The sequence below is a fragment of the Rhinatrema bivittatum genome, chromosome 13, assembly GCF_901001135.1.
Source record: "Rhinatrema bivittatum chromosome 13, aRhiBiv1.1, whole genome shotgun sequence".
Classification (NCBI taxonomy): domain Eukaryota; kingdom Metazoa; phylum Chordata; class Amphibia; order Gymnophiona; family Rhinatrematidae; genus Rhinatrema; species Rhinatrema bivittatum.
Genome location: NC_042627.1, coordinates 36,637,147 through 36,652,437, shown reverse-complemented (window position 1 = coordinate 36,652,437; position 15,291 = coordinate 36,637,147).

The window sequence follows — 15,291 nt, the reverse complement described above, 5'->3', positions numbered from 1 at the left end:
CTAAACTGCTCGTCGTAGTTAAGCCAGCACCAACTTTGATACTCCTTGTGAGCCTCAAGTATCGTATCTGCGTAGCTAAGCATCGGTGCATACTGGGACGGATCCTCCTTACCTATGACGCTAATCATTCTGAGATAGGCCCGAGCCCAGTTAATGATATTTTTTGCTACCTTCACTTCCCCCCCTTTCTTCTCGTCCTTTTTTCCCCTCTTCTTCCTCTCGGCTGCCCCTTTCCTGCCCTCCAAAATAGAGAATATATCGATGTACTCTCTTTTTCTGATTTTGCTTCTCAAATCCCCCGGGACACTTTCCCATAACTCAGCTAACGGGGGTAAAGCCGTAACCACTGTTGTGCCCGTAGTTGCCCGCTTAACCAATGCCGCGGACCCTTCCTCCGCTTCACTCCCATTTGCATCGTCCTCTGACGAGCCAGTGGAGGATTCGCTATCGGGCCTCCTTCTCTTATTACCCTTTCCTTTCTTTGTTCCGTCCGCGTCCCGCTCTCCGCCGCCTGCTCTAGCGGCTGCCTCCGGTTCCGCCGTTGCTGTAGATGTCCCCGGCGCCCGCAGCTCGCTGTCTTCATCCGAGCTTTTGACGGCTTCCGCGGTGTCCGTTGCTCTCGCCGCCTTGGCCCTACCATTGTCCTTCCCGGCGATCTGTTTTCCAGGTTGCTGCCCTTTCTTGGCTGTCCTCCCTCGCCCTTGGGGGATCCCTGCTGGTTCTTCCGCTCCGGCGTCGCTGACCTTGTGGGCAATCGCTCCCCCGACTGCCGGGCCGTACCATGGGGGTGGCACCTGCCACCATGGGGGATACATGTGCTGCTGCCATTGCGTCGCGCCGTATTGGGTTCCGCTCTGTCCGCCTTGCACCGATGGATCCGGGAGTGGGCCTGATGCTCCCATTCCTGGCATGGCCCCTGTGCTCATCGCCGGCCACATGGGCCAACCCCACTGTGGGACGCCGCCTCGCCCCGTCTCCCACTGTGATGTGGGTCCCTGGTCGGGGCGGGTTTGTCCTGCCGGGGTTGCCCTTGGCTGCTGCCGCCTGCCCCCGTCCTTCTTTCCTTGTGCCTTCTGCGCCTTCGCTGTGGATCCTGCCCCCTTCCGATTCTTGTCCTGCTGTCTCGGGCTCTTCCTCGCTCCCCCTCTGCCCTTCCCTTTATCAAGGGCAGGGTCCGCCTGCGTGCCGCGTGGCTTCGTGCCCCTCCGCTGCCTTGCTCCCCCCCGTGGTCCTGCTGCTCCTCTTCCTGGCATGCTCGCGATCGAGTAACACAGGAGACTTTCAGTTTTCTTTATTTTTAGTTAAGAAAAGTCTTTACTCACTGTTTGAAGTCCAAAAGGGGGGTGGGGGGGAGCGCTGGCCGGGTCTCCAGTCGGCTGCTGCGTCGGGTCTCCAGTCCTTGTGCCGCCTCTCCTCCTCTCTCGCTCTCTGCCTCCCACGTGGCTGCCGAGCCTCACCTCCTGCTTCTTTGTCCGCCTTGCACACGCTGGCTCCCGTCGGCAAGAATCACCAGCTGCTTACTTGCCCTTCGCTCCACATGGCCTCGGGTCTGTTAGAGCCCTCTCTCCCTTCTCCTCCACGTGGTCACCGGGGACAACAAACGCTGTGGACACCCAAACCTCCGCGGTTCTCCGGGTCTCTCCCCGTGCCTCAGGAAGCCGGCACCACGCTCGCCGTGCCCTCTCTGCTGCGTGTGTCTCCGGGTCTCCCGCGGGCCTCACCAGTCCGCGAGAAATCTTTTTCTGCTCGGGGTTTCTTTTTGCAGGGTTATGCTGCCCCTCCTTGTCTTCCTCCCTCCGAAGCTCCCTCCGAGGCTCTGGGCTGCACACACGCTGGCCCCGTCGGCAGGGGTTACCAGCTGCTCCCTTACCGGGGGTCGCCGCGGGCAGGCTCGCCTGAAATTCCCTCTGCCCCACGCCACCGCTGCCGCCGCTTAAAGATTTTTTTTTTTTTTTTTTGTTATTTGGTCCGCGGCTCTGCGATCGGCGTTTCGGGCCTTGAGATCGCTGGGATTGCGAGCCGAAGATTGCGAGCGCTGTCCCGGTAAAAAGACCGGGCTCAGCGCTCGCTGCCACTTAAAGGGGGCCTCAGCCTCGCGATATCCGCGAGGCTGACGTCACCAGCGTGATGACGCGGCGGCCTCGCCGTGCCGTGCGCGTCATCACGCTCCTCCCCCATCCCCAGGCCAGCCGATGCGGCGGCCTTGCTGCGCCGCGCTCGCGCCCGTCCGCCCGTCCCGTGCCGCCCCCGTGCCGCCGCGCGGCCCCTGTCCCTGCAGGTAAGCGCCGTCAGGGAAGGGGGGAAAGAAGACCGTCGGGGGGGGCCCTCCCCTCGGCAAGCGCCATGTTAAAGGGGGGGCCCTCCCCGCATGCCGCGACTCGACCCCGACGTATGTCTGGTTTGGAGGGTAAGGGATCAGGGCTAGGTACTTTTTCACAAGGAAAGACACATCTACCAGCCCTATGTATTCAACACTGAGAAAAATCAGCTATCAAATATGAGATTTGATGGAAAAGTACTCACAGGAGGAGGAAAGGGGGCTCCCTATGGTAATCCCTGTGAGGTTCAGCAACGGTTGTGTTGTACTAACTGAAGGAAGAGTGGCAGCGTTTACCTCATTGTGATCAGACTTGAAAATCCCATAGCTTCTCTCTTTGGAATGAATTAGACAAGGAAGGAAACCACATTAGAGGTGTGACATGAGATCCCTGTACGTGACCACTTGACACAGCGGAGAATGTTTTAAAGTTAAGACCCATGTCCAGTTCACACATTTAGTATGGACAATAGTACAAACAAAATGTGTTTATAAAGGGCCAGGAAGCATGGTAATGCTACATCCTTACCTGCTGTATGTAAGATGATTTTCTCTTTCATGCTCACATGTGTAACTCTAGAAGTGATTATTTTGGTTTTATCATCATTGTATGAGCTTTGGAGTTTCAGATTTCTTTTTCTATGATCAAAGAAGATCTTGAAGAGTTAACTTTTTTTTATTAACTTTAACTAATGTTCTTAGATGGTGCCTTCAGGAGAATAAGATGAGACCAGATGAGATTTTTTTTCCTATTGAATGCTCTCCTTGCTTCATTTGTCTCAGTGCATCCTTTATGCCTGTCCTGTACTTGAGAGAGACTAGGTGTAAGTGGACTTCTACAAAATAGCTCACTTCTTCAATGAAATGTGAACCTGAGGATGGATGTTTTGTCTTAGAGAGATGTCCAATATATTTCCAAATCCTAGCCTTTGCCACCATTCTTCTTGGATGGTTTGCTGTTTACTGTTTAGTTTATAGGTAAGAGGACATATGCTAGGAGTGGTATATTAGAGAATGAAGCTTCCTAATGGTGGAGAGATTTGGTCTTGTTCGTGAAGGGGGTTGCTTCTCTCTGCTCTGCAGCACTGATTGTAAGCATGAGAGAACAAGATAGAGTATACAGTTGGGATGTGCTAGCAATTTTTTTTTTTGCATGCATATAAAAGAGATGGACAGAGAGAAGAGGATCAGATAAGGGAAGGAGAAAGAGGAGAGGAGCAGGAGAGAGAGTGAAAAGGAGAGGGAGAGGAGGAAGGAAAAGAAGGTATAAGAGAGAGCGTGGGAGAGCAAGAAAGTAGCTGTATTCCTGGATTTTCAGGTCCAGGATAACCTGCTGCTGGAAACAATACCACTTAATTCCTTCTCTTGTTCAACACCTTGTATTGGCCATGTCTGGAACTGTCTGTGTGCTATGGACACCAGTAGCATCTGATAAAAGAAGAAGCAGGTAAGTATAGGTGTTGTAGGACATGTATGATACTTGTTCAACTGATACTTGCCACACCTTCCCTCCAAAGGAAATAGAATCCCCCATTGGCACAATGACCATGCAAGGCTAACCACCTCATTTTGAAAAGCGTGCGATCCTGGTTATTGGACTGTGTTTTAGGAATGTAAAATACTCAGCTACTCAGTGGTATCTAGCACCCATGAAAGGCCAAAAATGACTTCCAGTCACATGATACCTCAGAGCCTTTCTTGCAGTCTGTTCAACAGACAGAGACAAGCACTACTGCCTCTTGTCTTGATCTGATGTCTCCTTATCCTGGCTGCCTTTTCCTTGATGTTGTGCTTGCAGTCTGGTATTGATGATTAATTTGCTAGCTGATTCTGGGCAACACTTTTAAGCTGTTGACTTTTGCTGCTATAGATTTTCTGTTGCACGCCTTGCCATCCAAGGACTTCCTTGTTCAGTCTTTACCAGTCAGAGCTAGTAGCAAGAGTAGTTGTTAGCCTTCCTTTCATATGTCTTTGGAGAGAGGAGGAGGGGCTTAGACAAATCAGCATGGTGCATGTGCATAATAGCACACTGGCACTAAATACCCATTCCATACATGAGCTATGAGTGCTGAATTGCTGTTTCCTGCTAGCATTCATGATAAATATTTACTTTGCATAGTAAAATTCATAGAAACATGATGACAGAAAAAGATCATACGGTCTATCTAGTCTGCCTATCCACTCAATTGTTCTGGGCTACTATTTTTTAGTGATTGTGTGCTCTATATAGCATTACCTTGGTGACTCTCACATTAACAGGGCAATTTTCAAAAGCTATGTACCTCTTCAAGGGTACATACATGCATGTAAATAGCTATTATAAAATAGTCTGGGCATCAGGTATTTATTTATTTATTTGCTTTTCTATACCTACGTTCGTTGGAACATCACATTGGTTTACAATAAAATATATAAAGCATAGTAATAAAATAGGTTACAAAGTTACATCTGAAATATAAAAGCAGTTAATTAACATGTACATTAAAAATAAGCATAAAAGTAACGATAAAACATAAAAAGCTAACACCAAACTTAAACCTAAACAGATTAAAACTATTAAATATATAAAAACTATATAAAAAGACTCTGCTTTAAGGCTTGAATGTCAGTGTAGGTGAGTATTATGAGTAGGCCTGCTGGAACAGCCAGGTCTTCAAGTTTTTTTTAAACGTACGTGAATTAGGCTCAAGTCTCAATTCTTGTGGTATGGCGTTCCAAATGTGAGGTCCTGCTAGAGATAGTGCTCTGTCCCGAACGGAAGTGAGATATGCTAATGGTATTGGTAGGGTCCCATTGCTGGCAGACCAGGTGATTCTTTGCGGGGTCTGGAAATGAAGGGAGGCATTGAGCCATTCTACATTTTGATTATATAATGTTTGTGGATTAGTGTTAGGCTTTTAAAGAGTATTCTGTGTGATATTGGAAGCCAGTGGAGATCTTTCAGAATAGATGTAATGTGGTCATTTCTTCAAGTGTTAGTGAGGACTCTGGCGGTGGCGTTTTGTAGAAGTTGAAGAGGTCTAAGTGTAGATACTGGAAGTCCTAATAGTATACTGTTACCGTAATCAACTTTGGAAAAGATTAATGCCTGAAGAACAGTTCTGAAATCAGTCTGATGAAGGAGAGGTCTCCAAGATGGCGCTGGCCGTCCATTGCTCCTACCATGTGACAGAGGCTGACCAATGGCACCGGTAGCCCCTGTGACATAGTAAGGGCAAAGGGCCAACAGTGCCATTTTGATTACTGGCAGCCGATGGTCCAAGTGCAGGAGATCGCTCCTGGACTCCCGCTGGACCACCAGGGACTTTTGGCAAGTCTTGGGGTGGGGGGGGGGGGTCAGGAGGGTGGGGGGGTTGTAGTTAATTAAATTTAAAGGTTTGGGATTAGGGTTTTTTTTTTGGGGGGGGGGGGGGGTTCCCCACAGAAACAACTATAAAAGTTTTCTGATCCTGATATGATGGTTCAGAACTTTGGCTCATTCAGCCAGTCCCAGAATCCTCAGCTGGCTGATTCACACTGAAACTGTTAAGGTACAGTGAACTTCTGACCACTTCAGACTCAAGAATGTGGAAGATCTGGGAAACCTGTAGGCTCTGCAAAGCCTATAATTAAAGGCCAGGAGGGCATCAATGGCAAGATCTAAACCATAACACAGAAATCATAATATAAGTTTGGTTCTCACAGAAACCAAAATAGAAGCTTGTTTCTCACAGATTCCTATCTCGACTGACAGAAGCCAGGAGAACTGAAGATTCCCGGAGGTTACAGCTTTAATTAGAAGTCTGGCACCAACAACAGAATTCAGGCCTACTATCTATTCAGAACACAGACCTACTATCTATTTACACAACACAGAAGATCAAAAGGAGATCAGAAGAAACATGATGCATCAAAGCCATGTTGATAAAGGAACTTTTATGGTGGGAGGAGGTTGTTTTCAGGATAGACAAGTTTAGTTTATGACATTGACAAATTGGTGAAGGATTTTCTCACAAGCATTTTCTATGTATAGTTGAAACTATAAAATAACAGCGTGTACTAGAGATTACAAGACACAGCGTTGCTATGCCCATCTTGAAGGATAGCTCCTGTTCTTCCAAAGATATGAAATATTAAAAATTATTTGTTCTAAAATTCTGAGTCATATCTTTGTTTGAAAAAGTGCTGACAAGCGCCTTATTAAAGTCTAATATTTAGACAATCCGGGGAGTGGACCGAAATGGCCCTCCCCAGACCCTAAAACGAGATGGAGACAAAAAAAAAATATATGCACACCCCTAATTTGCTCCATAAGATGCACAGACACCTGGGAACAGAGCCGGTTTAGCACATCATTTTTTTTTCTAATTTTCCCCCTCTGAATCCTAGGTGCATCTTATGGTCAGGTGTGTCTTATGGAGCGAAAAATATGGTATATATTGAACAAAGTCGGTGATAATGAGGATCCTTGGGGAACGCCCTGAGTCAGATCAATGGATTAGGATTCAAAGTTGCCTATTTTAATGTTATAATGTATATTTTTTAGATATGACTCGAACCATAGTAATGTATTAGCTGTTAAGCCAATTTCAACAAGTCTGTCTAATAAAATTTTGTGACTTTTACACATACTATAGAGAACTGTTCCTGCAGGGAACAATGCATATTTGGTAAATCTTTCTTTATCTGAAGGACATATTCCAGCAAACTTTAAACTAGCTGCTGTTCAACTTCTTCTAAAAAAAGATCTGGGCTTTAATTCCTCAGATTTTATGAATTATTGCTCCATTTCTACTTTGTCTTTTTAACAAAAATTCTAGAAGCTATAGTTTTACAGCAGTTAGAAGATTTTAGTCTAGATAATGGAGTCCTTCATCCACATCAATTTGGTTTTAGAAAATGTTTCATTACTGAGCTTTTACTGATACTGATACCTTGGACAGGGGCCATGGCTTTATTGTAATTATGTTTGATCTTACCGCTGTGGTTGAGACGGTCAACCATGAAATACTGATACAATGCGTATGTGCTCCAAGTTTCTAAGGTCAGGTCTTGAACTGGTTCCAATTCTGTTTACACAACAGAAAGGAACGGGTCTGGAATAAGGAGAAGTCTGTTTCTTAAGGGAGAATATGGGTAGATTCTGCAGCAAGGATAAATAAAATCTGTGGCAGATTTTTAAGATTCTGCAATAATTTTATGGCAAATTTGCATACTTTTATATAAACGTTTTCACTCAATATGCATGAATAGGCCAATTAATGGGGGAAAAACTCCTACATTGTGCTTAAAAAATATTTATAAACAAATAAAATAAAAGTTTACCATATCCACCAAATCTGTTTAACATGTAAAGACCTATAATAAATTGCAGACTTTGTGAAATGATACTTGAACCTTGAATGAAATTATTATTATTTTGATATTTTCTTGAGAAAGTCCTTATCTTCTTTCCAAGTACATATGCTTGTGTATGCTGAAGCTGCAAGCAGCATCAGAAGTTCTCACACTACATTCAAAATGACTAAGAGGTCAATTTTTAAAGTGGTTTGTCCATTTAAATTCAAATTTAGCAGGACAAGCTGCAGGATTTAAAAATCCTACGATTTGACTGCCCTGACATAAGTGAATAAGTCTGGGGGTCTTTCGGGGCAGAGTGACATTATCCAATTACATTTGCTGGATAACATGCAGCGATGTGGGTATGTTGTAAAATCGGTGCGTCTTTTAATATCTACCTCAATTTGTCCAAAGTCAGAGAGCTCTCTCTGTTTAAATTTTTGCTCCCTTTTTTTTAATTCCTTCTCTCAGCTATGCTGAGTGATGCTGTCCCATTGGTGGAATTCTGGATGAGAGAGAGAAAGAGAGCGAATCTGCTTGCAGCATAGTGTTGCTGCTGGCATTGCATGGGAGAGGGAGCAGACATTTTCAGTACAATATTGGCAGACATTTTGATTGAATTCTGCAACAGAGAATCAACTGGTTTGAGTATTCTGCAGTGATTTGCTAATCATGTTGTGAAGGCATCTTTCAATGCTTATCCGCTTTTACAGATAAACAGACCTGGTACTCAATAAGGTTAAAAGCATTTATTGGTATACAAAATGAAGAAAGAGTATTGGGAAGGAGGGATAAATGACCTGACAGTCACAGTCGGAATACCTTCAATTCTCTGCTTGCATATTAGCTGCTTATATAGAGAATGTCTTTCTTTGTTTACCAGCTTCCTCTTATGTCAGCACATCATACCTGGATCTGTTTCTTTTCATCTTAGCCTACTATTGCCCCAACATTAGTATCTTTCCTGTTCCTATAGGTTATCTCTCTTCTATCTGAGTTTCAGCCTTAACCCTGCACTTCTGGTTTTGGCATCATGAGTCTCTTTTGTCTGGTTGTCAAATCTCCCCGCTAGCAATGTTTTTTGAGTAATGCTGCTGAAGTTCTGCACATATATAATATGTCTGCTAGAGCTGTCTTTCATTCTGCAGATATACAGTAGCCTTTCCTGTGGTAGTCTAATCGTGAAAGTCTGGGGCCTGTGGCTATACGTAATATTCTCCCATGTTGTATGGATATGCCTTAATAGTAATGGTAACTGAAGAGTAATTCAAATGCCTGTTGAATAAATTGTGGACTTATTATTTAGAGAAGGTGCAGTCTTATTTGAAGGACAACTATTCCTGAGGACAACAACAATAGTTGTGGTGTGGTATTAAATCAACAGCAGATCACATGTGAGCTAGACTCAAATGGATAGTTTAGATTGAATATAGGGCTGGATTTTAATACCTATGCACGGGCGTAGATTTGTGTGTGCAACCCGGCGCGCACAAATCTAAGCCCGATTTTATAACATGTGCGTGCAGCCGTGTGCATGTTATAAAATCCGGGGTTGGTGTGCGCAAGAGAGTGCACACTTGTGCACCTTGGGCGCGCCGAGCCCTAGGGGGAGCCCCGATGGCTTTTCCTGTTCCCTCCGAGGCCACTCCGAAATCGGAACAGCTTCGGAGGGAACTTTCCTTCTGCCCCCCCCCCCCCCTTCCCCTCTGTTCCCCTACTTAACCCACCCCCAACCCTACCTAAACCCCCCCAACCTTTGTTCCATAAGTTGCGCCTGCCTCTGGGCAGGTGTAGGTTGTGCATGCCGGCCAAGTGCTGGCGTGCGATCCCCCGGCACGGCCGCTTTGCTGGAGGCCTCAGCCCCGCCTCACCCCCTTCCCACCCCTTTCACAAAGCCCCATGACATACGCACTAGGGGTGTGAATCGTGTGATCGATCGTCTTAACGATCGATTTTGGCTTGGGGGGGGAGGGAAATCTGATCGTCGTGTTTTGTTTTCTTTTTAAAACGTTAAAAGTCATAAATCGGGGGAGGGCGGGAAAACCGGCACACTAAAACAACCCTAAAACCCACCCCGAACCTTTAAAACAAATCCCCCACCCTCCCGAACCCCCCCAAAATGTTTTAAATTACCTGGGGTCCAGTGGGGGGGTCCCGGCGCGATCTCCAGCTCTCTGGCCACGGCTGCGTTAAGAGAAATGGCGCCGGTGGTCCTTTGCCCTTATCATGTGACAGGGCAAAGGTAGCGCCGGCGCCATTTTGGTTCCTGGCTCCCGACGTCACGCGTGCAGGAGATCGCTCCCGGACCCCCGCTGGACCCCCAGGGACTTTTGGCCAGCTTGGGGGGGCCACCTGACCCCCACAAGACTTGCCAAAAGTCCAGCGGGGGTCCGGGAGCGACCTCCTGCACGCGGGCCGTATTGCCAATATTCAAAATGGTGCCGGTGCTACCTTTGCCCTGTCATACGGGCGACGGTCGCCCGTATGACATAGTGAGGGCAAAGGCGGCCCCCCCCAAGCTGGCCAAAAGTCCCTGGGGGTCCAGCAGGGGTCCGGGAGCGTTCTCCTGCACGCGTGACGTTGGGAGCCAGGAACCAAAATGGTGTCACGTCTTGAGCGGCCAATTGCACGCACAGGGGCCGCTTTCCCCCGTGCAGGCATCAATCTTCGCCGGGAGGCAGGGGAGCCAAGATCTGTTCCTGCTGATGGCCGGAGGGCTGCAAAAAAAAGTAAGTCGTGCAGCGGGAGGCAGGAGAGGTCCGATGGGGGCTGCAAAAAGTAAGTTGCTTCGTCGCTTCACACTGTCAGTGTCTCTTCTTCCCTCCTCCCGAAGCTGGGCGCGAAAAGCAGCCTTGCTCCGGGAGGAGGGAAGAAGGGGCTGGCAGTACGAAGCGGCGAAGCGACTTACTTTTTGCAGCCCCTCCGGACATCGGAGGGGGCTGCAACGTTTTTTTCGCTTTTTTTTTTGCTTCGGGAGGAGGGGAGAGGACTGGGGCTGCCCCAGAGACCGGCACCCATGATCGCGGCCGGGGCAGGTGAGCGGGTGCTGGGGGAAAGCTTGCCGCCTACCCTTACCCCTGCCTCTACTGCAGGGGTAAGGGTAGGCGGTAAGTTAGCAGGTTAAACGTGCGACAAAATGGCAGGGAAAGATAGCGATAGTCGGGGCGCGGGTTACGGGATGCTAGGGAATAGCTAATTCGCTCGTTTGCATGCAATATACATGCCGCGTGCGGAAGGGGTTGGCCGGGGATTTTAGGACGCGGTAGGAGTAGGTTAAAGGGGATTCGGGATCGCAGGAAGGGATAACGCGGCCGGAAAGTGAGTAGAACGCGGCTTAGGAGCAGGGTAAACGTGGCCGCACTTTACAGGATAGACCTGTTAGAGAGGCAATCGACACTTTATATATCTCCCACTGTTAGAGGGTCATTTTCAACTCAGGGTGGGGCGGTGTTACAAGGGTCTACAGACCTTTGCACCCTAGGCAGACCAGTATAACACTGCCCTCCCCCCAAACCCACCCTGAGTTGTAGTAAAGTTATGCAAGTAAATGCCCTGCCCCTTTTCTGTCTCCTTATTCTTGACGCACGAACAGGTATGTATGCGCATACTTCCCGGCTTCTTAAAATTCATGTTGCTTGTGCGCAACCCATATTCACATGTATGGGGCCATTTTTGCGCGAGCAACGCTTTTAAAATCTACCTGTTAGTGAAAACCTCCTTTTAATTCAAAATGAAAATAATTTAGGGGATTATGTAACAAAATGTAAATACTAGATAATTTTTGCATTCCTTCCATGAGCAGAATGGGAAGTCCCAAAATAGACAGTATTCTTCCTGGGAAACCCATTCTTACATGTCACTTGCATGATGGCATTTAACATAATATGCTTTTTGGTATTCTGTGGTGTGCCGTGTTAAATTGAGATAAAAGAAAAACATTTTTCTCATAGGGAAAAATTGCTTCAGGTCTTTTTAAAATGAAATTGTTCCATTGCAACTGTGCCACAGAATATGATAATGTGCAACTCTTGCTATAGAGGAGGGACATTCTCAAAAGCTATTTACACAGGTAAATGGCTAATTACCAGGAAAAAGTGCTTTTAAAAAATTGCCTACCCACTGTATGGGTATATACAGTGGGTAGGCAATGCACACACTTTTACGTGTATTAAGTGTGAAGGTGTGCCCGAGAGTGGGTATAAGACAGGAAATACAACACTTTGCCATGCCGTTGAATATACCCAGCTATCTAAAGCTGGACACATTTATCCAGCTAACTTTGGATTTATCCAGCTAACTTTAGACATGCTGCAGGTTTAACTTATCCAGTTAACTTAGCTTGATATGACTGAGTATTGGCACTTATCCAGCTAACTGGGTCATTTATCAAAATGCGTTTTGGTGTTAACGCACGGGATAACGCGTTAATGCCATAACGCATGTGATATTTTCGCTAGTGCGTTTGGAAGTGGTAGGATCAGGGAGGAGTTTGTGTGGGATTTAGCAAAAATTAATATTGCACCATGCGATAGCAAACCCATGCTATTGCACGCTTTTAATGCTGGAAATAACTACACTTTTTTTTCCTGGCGTTAGACTGTGCGGTATGCCCGAAATGGCCATAATGCAATTTGCAATACATTTTTAGAATTGCATTTTGGCCATTTCTGGGCTTAGGAAGGGAGAGGGAGAGGGAGAGAGAGAGAACCTTACAGTGTGCAATTCTTTATATCTCAATAGGAGGGCCATCTAATAGCTCAAGGTGAGGTGTTGGTTTACTGTTTAGGGTCCAGTTTCTCATGTAGAGTGAGATGTACGAACAGCACAGTACATCTTGGTGAAGATTTGACATCATTTGGAGTGAGGAAAGTCTCACAAAGATGAAATTTTGTACTATGTTAACTCACTCTAGCTTGATGGTACCCTGTTATAAAGTCCATCAAGCTAGGGTGCAAGAACATAGTAGAAATGGCATCTTTGTGAGACTTTTCTCACTCCAAATGATGTCAAATCTTCACCAAGGTGTACTGTGCTGTTTATATGTCTCACTCTACATGAGAAACTGGCCCCTATACCCTAAACCACCACCACTACCTCTCTCTCTCGCTCGCTCGCTCTCTCTCTCTCGTAATTCTAAAACATACCCCTTTTTATTATCTATGCATTAATAACGCATTTTGATGAATCTAAGGGTAAGTTATCTGAATAAACAGCTTCGCCCTGGAATGCTTCCTTTCTGCTCCTCACTTACATAGTCATTCATCAAATAACATTAGGACCTCATTGCACAACAAAGGGGCCTAACATCTGATCTTTATCCCGTTGCATATTTGTATGCAAATATTATAATGAGCATGCAAAAGCTAGTTTTTTATGCAATTGAGGAAATTCTACCACATGTCATGAAAATTTTAGGCACACTAATGTGGGATTTAATGTTGGGAATACCTTTTTTGTTGATGGTAAAAGGGGAAAAAAGTTTTTATCGCGGGATGGCTGCCATTACTGCAGGTCGCGGCTATTATGGTGGTTATTATTGTGAGTGATAAAACAAGGGCATTTCTCTCACTCACCTACACGGCCCTGCTGGGCCAAAAAAACCCTTTTCTTGTCTACCTTGTCTTCCTAAATCTTCTAATGGCTGCAGCCATTGCATTACATATGCACATGATATCAAATAGGCTGAAAGCGCGTACATGTGCGCCCTATTTGAAATGTACACGCACATGTTCGTGCAAATCCTGTTTCCATTACATAAGTGGGGGGATGTTAAGGATGGGATGGGGGGGGGGGGAGTCATGTGGATTTGTTCTGGTCTGCAGGGGGAGGGGGTTGAGAGGAAAGTAAAAAGTGAAAATGGCAAATGTTTGATTGTTTTTCTGGTTTGGCTTTGGAGTGCATAATAGAGACTGCACTCTGAAAGTTTGTGTATTTAGTAATTTTGGTGAATAAGAAGTTGTACACTAAAAGGGACATGTGCCAACACCATTGCCAGTTTCACCAATTTGTTTCCAGTTCGCCCATGCTGGGGATAGGATTTCCAAATTCCCCTAGTTTGTCTTCCTTTCCCCGTTAGCCCCAACCCTTAATAGCCTGCTGACTAGGCTGGATTTTTTCTTTTATGACTTACATGCCATCCAAGGCAGAAGTAATGTTAAGAGGCAGGGAAACCCAGAGCACCTTTGCGTTCACTTCTGTTGGCCTCCCCCCACATGCCTATGCCCCACCCCTTTTTTGATACTTTTCAAATGTGTGGATAATGGGAGATACATGCTTGCTTGGGCGACTTTGAAAATCCGTTTACGTACTGGCCTGACTTGTGCGTGTATCTCCCAGTTTGGACGTGCGGCGCACTAATGCGTCGCACACCGCGATACTGCGTCCCGCGACACCAAAAATTATCGCGGGTTACGATTTTTCTTACGTGATGCAAAATGTCAAAACTTTGCCTAATTGCACCCCTTTTTTATCATGGCTGCTAACGCACCATATTCCCACGATAAATATAGCAATTTGATAAATCTAGGCCTTAGCCAGCTAATTATTTAGCCAGATAGTTATCTGGCTAAGTGATGGCTGCTTAACATAGCTGAATATTGAAATGGCATCACTTAGCCCGATAAGTCTGAACTTAGCCGGCTAAGTGGCACTGAATATCAACATTATAGGATATTTCACTGACATTCTCTCTGCTAGAAAGAGCGGCATCTGACTACAAAGTTTGTCAGGTTCATAAATGCAGAGGAGAGTAATTAATTTGCTTAACCCTCTGGAAATTGAAAATTATCTCTCAGCAGAAAGGTTCAAAACTGTGTAAATAGTAAAAGGTTATTTCAATCATCAAAGAAAACACAGAGGGGCCCATTTTGTAACACTTGCGCATAAGTTTAGCGGGCAAATATATACATAAGTAACATCAATTTTCAAAGCAAACTTACGCATGTAAATCTGTTTTGAAAATTATCTTGGGAAAACTACGTGCACACAATTACACTGCTATTGGTGCACCTAGGTTTACTGAGAGAATGTATGTGTATGCTTTTTAAAATCAGAAAGTATGTGCATAAGTCCCAACCCTGCCCAGACCATCTTCCCCAGAATGCCTCTCCCAGATGCACATAAAATTACATGCGTACACGTTGTACGCGTGTATCGGTTGCACAGTTTTCTAAAGGGTAATTTTTGCAAGTAAAGCACTACTTTACCCACAGATGTTGCTTTGAAATTACCCACCTTAGGGGTAACTTTGTAACACTTTTCAATGTACATGTGTACTTTCCCTTTGAAAATCATGTACACATTTACACCTGCTAATATGTGTGCCTGGATTTTTCGGGAAAAATTATGCACTTATTTTTGAAAATGCAAAAGTCCACACCTAAATTCAAACCAGAGCTGTAGCTATTATATGGCCAATATGGCTTCAGCCTATAGATGCCATTCATTAGGGTGTGCCAGCAGTCCCAGCTGAGAAGAGCACCCCCTTTTGAGACAGCCCTTGGGGCTGAGAAGCTGCTACTGCCACAGGACAAGAAAGAATGCTTGCACCTGTGACTTGGACCCCATCCTGCCACCATGCTTCCTTATGGTCTGTAGGGGGTCCAAAAAAACAGTTTGCTGCTCCTGCTGGCCTCCTCCCCAGATGGTCCGCGGGG